Below are 6,351 nucleotides of genomic sequence, written 5' to 3' on the forward strand. Positions count from 1 at the left end.
GATCATAACAACCTCTATGTCAACCTCTATGTCTACATAAAAGCCGTATATATTAGACAGATGATTCTGACCGAGTACATTTTTAAATAAATAATCATGTCCTGGAGCCAGGATTTCTCCCCAAGTCCACTGCTTGCTTTAGAATGATGTGATTCTTGTTCTCACACCAGTACCAATCTAGAACCAGAAGAGAACTGTCAATGAATGTCTAAGTAGAGGAGAGCAATGATAAAGTAACATTTTGATGGATAGAAAATTCCATAAGCCATACAATCATTTTTCCTATTATACTGCACATCAGTAATGGTAAATTTTCAAATATAAAAATAGACTTTTTTGTAGGTGGAGGTGCTGAATATACTGAGGAATATTTTGTGTTTTTACATAGGACATAGGAAAAGTTCTTAGGCTCTAGAGGACCATGGGACAAGGTTTAAGGAATAGTATGAAACCATCACGATTTTCCACCAACTTTTCAATAATGTACAGTTTTAGCTATCGTTATATGATAGGAACGACGGAATGATGTCAGAAAGTAGTGTAATCTACGTGTTTGACCTACTGTTTGAAAGCAAGTTTATTTTGGTTGTAAACATTTGTAACAAAAAAATAACAGAATACGTCAAAACTTTTATTACTGTATTTAGCTATTACATTCCATTATCAGTAGTTATATATCGACAGACATAAATGCAAATTGGTTTTTTTTAAGTTTTTAATTTTTGAAAAAATTTTTGAGATTTTTTTCCCTGACACCTATTGTAAATGACTTACAATTCTTAAGTTTCAATCTACAAAATACTCTGTGTGAATGTGTAAGCTTTTTAACTGAGAAAACATTGCAACTCATCCAAACAGCTATCAGCTAAAAGCCATCTTGTGAATTCTGAGTTTCTTGAAACGTGTTTAGTACCTAGTGAGGTGGTGCTTGTTGCGTGCCACTTAAAAACAGTTGTATCTCTAATATTTGTATTATTGTCCAGATTACAAATGTGTGACTACCCAAATCTTTTGAGTTCTGAGACAATCTGATCTTTGAAATCAACAAAAAGTATTTTGCTAGCTATATAAGAGCAAAGACAATTTTCATTTGCTGTATTTGTGGAAATGCCCTTTGAGGCTGTGTTATGGCACACTATCTGCAAATTTACATACATGCCACCTAAACTGGAACCAAAAGTTAAAACAAAACAAAACAACTAAGGATAAATTATAAACCTTAAAACATTCAAATAAAGATTTTTAAATAAGGTTTACTGTATTTATTTTATTAGCTTCAAATCAGTATTGAATCTCAATTAAATTTCAAACTGAAAAACACATATATTGCTGTAATCTATTTGCTAATACTATGTCCTTGCTTAAAATACAGTTTATAACATAATACACTTTTTTCTTGACAAATTATACTTCAATAATGGCATATTTGTGGAATTTGAAAATGGTGTCTATTTTTTAAAACCTGAATAAAATATGTGCTCTCAAGAGATACTTTCTAAAAAAAATCTTTTTGTAACAGTGAAACAGTGATACAACTTAATTGGAAAATTGATGTTCTTGCCATTTTGCTTTCTTAATTTATGCTCAACACATAAAATTGTTTGAAGTCTATTTTTATCTTTGTAAACATAATGTGGCCAATTTCACGGATTGGTTCAAACAAGTCCCAAGATAAACTAAGGTTACTTATTTAAGATAGTTTCTGTATATCTATCAAACACTCCATTCATTTTTGGACTCTAGGAAAAGTGAATGAATGAATGTCATAACTGATATTCTATCACAAGCATGCATGCAAAAATATTATCCTTTGTAACAGCAATATATTAGGGTAAGACTTATAAGTATTCTGGATTGGTTTTTATGCATAATCAAAGGAGAATTAAATTTAATAATGAGTTACTTTACGTGTCCAGTTTCATGCACAATTTGTTTTCATAACTTTTTTTTAAAACATGCTTTGGAGGTTTTCACAGAGACAAAGCCAATTAGAGAATTGAGGCAGTTATATGGAAAAACTTCAAATCTCATTTTTTCCTCAATTATAGAATACTTAAGGTAAAAAGAACTTTGGAATAAAAGCTAGAAAATCTGATTTTATGTACAGGTTCAGCTGTAAACTATGACAACGGACTAACCACAGAGCCTGCCTGGCCCTCAGTGTCTCATCCACAACAGGGAGGGTTAGATTTATATTTTCTTAAAGCCCTTTTACCTCCTATGTATTCCATTTCAAAGGAAGCCTTTTTTGGGGTGGGGAGGCACTGAATTCTTCTCTTCATTTTATGTATAGATGATGTGCAAATCAATACCACAACTAAGAAAGCAGCTTTAAAAAAAAGACAATCTTTCAAATATTCACCAACATATTTTAGCTTGATATCAAATTGGAAACTCGTCTTCAAAATTTTTACTTAAATTTTTAAAACATGAAATACATGGAAACATTTTATTGCTTCTTTGCCAGTCAGTTTTTATTTGAAGTTTTAGAAGGAAAGAGAAGCCCCAAAGAATGACTTACAGATTCATCCTAGTGTGTTTTTGTGGGAATGCATGTATGTCTCTATGTGTGTAATGTATCTGAAGCTCCACCAACCATGGATCCGCCTCAGAAACTTTTCAGCCTCAAAAGACCAAATCACAAATAACTCTTTTCAAAGTCACTGAATATACTTGCAGTGGCTGAAGAATAAACACTGGGCCTTTTAAAATGTTTATTCTGTGTGCAAATGTTTATGCTATTAAATTTAATTGCAATTAAATTTAGAAGTGTGGGGAAATTACTATTTTTTTTTCATTCTTTTGAAAAGAGAAGGACTGCTATCTGTCTAGCATATTTAATTCTGAAATAGCATAGCAGTGATATAGCCTTTTAAAAATACCTGGTCCAGTGTCTGGCAGAAAGAAAGGTGTTCAAAAATATTTATCAATTTAGTAAAACCAATTATATTCTTTCAACCATGCTTATACAGGATTTTACACATTATCCCCCATAGTTAATGTTCTTTTAAAAGTAACTATTACATAAAATGGCTGTTGAACTGCATATATCTAAGTTTAATTTAATGTTAATATAAACTGTAATTCTTAAATTTGTGTACGGATTATGCAGTTATTCTTTGTTCATATAGAAACAAAGAATGATTTTTCTCTGATTTTCAGATATAACTCCTAAATAGTTGAGGAATCTATGAAAACATTTTTTTAAAGTGGTATTCGTTTTGGAACTATGAGTAACTTTAATCTGGAATTATTTCATTCCACGTGAATTTGGATGTAAATATGTTACTTAATATATTTTATTTAATATTAGAGGTATAAATACTTGTAAGAATTCATAAATTTTTAAACAAATAATCAATTGAAATTTGTGTTATCTAATATAATGATTACAATGATAGATATATTTTCAATGATAAGGATTGTACAATTTTTTTTCAATTCTCATTAGCAAAGCAAATTTAAGTTACAAGCAAAATTATAGTTTTATTTGAAAGGTGTGACTCTCTTGGATGTTCCTTGTATAAAAAGTACAAGTTGACCTTTTAACCACAAAATAATATGCCCATTCTCTAAAAATTAAAATAACATGGTTTGTCAGCTGTAGCTTTATTCAGAGAATTTACATAATGTTTCATCCACAGTTAATGATGGATAGATATGACACATTACGTCCATTTGAGACTTTGAGAATAGGTTCAATACAAATTCTATAGAGTTTTCAAAAGCATTTGACTTGAAGTAGATTTCTAATGGAAGGAATGCAAAATCTGGAAACCATTTACTTATGTTTTTATTAAACTATCTCATATTCCTTTCTGTTGCTGGATGTGTTTGTCCAAAACAACTTTGGAAGTGTTTAATACTAGCTATTAGGACAGAGTCAAAATATGAGGATTCTTTGCCCTGAAGAAAACAGATTTTTGTTAGTTGTGGCTGCTATATTAAAAATCGGGGTTGATGCTAAATTTTTGAGACAGTTTCACATTTAGATCTGACAATTTGTGCAGCTAACAATTGAATTTGACAAGAGACAAGAGACAATGATAGCAAGTAACAATATTAAGGATGTGGACTGTAGAGAAGATTGTGCGGTTTTGGTGACGTGTTAAACAATAATGAAATTATTGGTGGCTATTTTATTGGCAGATCTAGTAGCTTGTGATGGGAAGTTGACAATATTGACTTTATATATATGTATCTATATAATAGGAATTCTTTCATAGTATTCAAAAGTTCTTGCTTTTATTTAGATCAAAAGTCATACTCTGGTATAGAGCTGTGTGAATCAATTTAAATAGAAATAGTGTCTGTATAAAATAGGCCTAATTTATAGGTAGAAAATTGAGAAAGGCATGGAATCTGAATGTTTCATGTCAAAGAAAAGATCATCAGTCTTGAAAAGACAAACTTATGGAAAATTAAGCCTAAGGGACACATAGTTTAAAAGAGAGAGGCTTTTGATCCTTTTTTTTTTTCCTACGGAAAAGATATATGTTATATTTGAAACCATGCTTTAGAAATAAAGTAACCTTAGGGAATTTATTTAAGACTGTATTAGCACTATTCTCAGTATGAAATAGAGAGTTCACTTTTTCTTACTCATTGCTGTTGGTTTAGATTTTAGGGATGAGGGCTATTTGTAAATTAACCATGGTAAAGATATAAGAGATTGACATGCTTGTTCTTCTCTGGCTTGTCTGTGTATCCAAAGACACAGCATTTCCACTTGATCATTTGTTTTCTTTTGATAGAATTATTTTCCAGTCTATTATCCACATAGAATACAAAATTTCGTGAGTCTTAGATAAGCCCATAGTAAATTCAGATGATATTTAGTTGTCATGATAATTTTCTATCTCAGATCTAGTTATTTGGTATATGGTTCAACATCCATGTTTTATGCATGATATTTTCACAACAAAGAGAATCTAAGTAACTTCCCCATGGATACCCAAATAATATTTGGAACCCATTTTCTAAGTCGTCTTTGGGGTTTTCTTTCTACTACATCACACTAAAACTTCAATATTGAAGTTTTTCTTGCAACTCTGCTCTTCCTGGTATCTGGCAATAATTCTCATATTCTTTATACTAGTCAGTGATTCATCTGATTTAACCTTTTTCAAGCTTAAATATTATATATACAGATGTGAATGTGTCACTAGATTCCAAGGGTCTATAGTGTACTTATTCTTATGGTTTTTTTCCCCAAAATCTAGGAAGCTTTTATAGGCTAAATTAATATTAATGTAGAAACAAATGGAAATCACAATTAAAAAGGAATAGCTTAATCTTTTACTCAAGTTGCAAATATTTTAGTAAAACAAAGAAAAATTAAATCTCAATTAAATCAACTCAATTTAATAAGCTTCCAAATGAAAGTATTGGCTCCTAGGTTGGAATGACAAATATTTGTCATGAGGTATATTCAATAGAGAATTAAAAATAAGGTTAGCAAATGCTGACCCAATGATATTCTCAAATCAAAGAACATAAATAAGGCACATTTTAATATATAAACGATATTTGTATTTGCTCTCTTTTTTCCATCTTTAAACATTCAAGGCTATCTTGTTGAATAAAGAAAGATTGTTGGCTTAGAGCAAAATCAAAAAATTCTCAATTTTACTAAACCCTTGTCCATTGCTGTTGTGCTATTTATGCAAATTGTCTGGTAGTCATCTACTGATACATCTGGGTACCTATGGTGTTAACCAGTTAGGAGGCCCAGAGGGTGACTTTTTGCTGTGGTCTCCTAACTTATCAATCAAAGAAATGTACATATTATACTTGAAGAATGAGTGCTCCCAAATTAGGCTGTATCACAGCAATAAGAGTTCACTTGAAAAACTGGTATAAGTAACTATCATTGTTTTAAAATTCACCAAGATAAAAAGATATCTTCTAGTATTTTGCTTCTTATCAGAAGATTTTCCTTTTTCATTAACCATAAACTATAACCATAAGTAATTTTATCCACTATTTTCCTCAATTTTCAAAAACAAAATGTAGATATAACTGTAAGACAGAAATGAGAGGCTAGAGGAAAGAGAGAGGTAGAGAGAAGGAAAGAGAGAGGGACAGGGAGAGGGGTCTTCTGATCTACTTTGGTACTGGATTGAAGGTAATATAGTAGTTAAAATTGACTCTGAGAAGCAATATTTAAAATAATCAACACTTTGTCCAAGGAAAGATGTTTTATGGATTCATATAATTTGGTCAAGAACAGAAGGCTTTGAAATTTGTAAAGGATAGATTTTAATCCTCAAACCAGCTAATTAAGTTTCTTTTGTACAACATACAGTTTTAAGTTAACAGTAATTAATATAGCCAGCTTGGAACCTCAGG

The sequence above is a fragment of the Vulpes lagopus genome, chromosome 3 (genome assembly GCF_018345385.1).
Source record: "Vulpes lagopus strain Blue_001 chromosome 3, ASM1834538v1, whole genome shotgun sequence".
In the NCBI taxonomy this organism is placed as follows: domain Eukaryota; kingdom Metazoa; phylum Chordata; class Mammalia; order Carnivora; family Canidae; genus Vulpes; species Vulpes lagopus.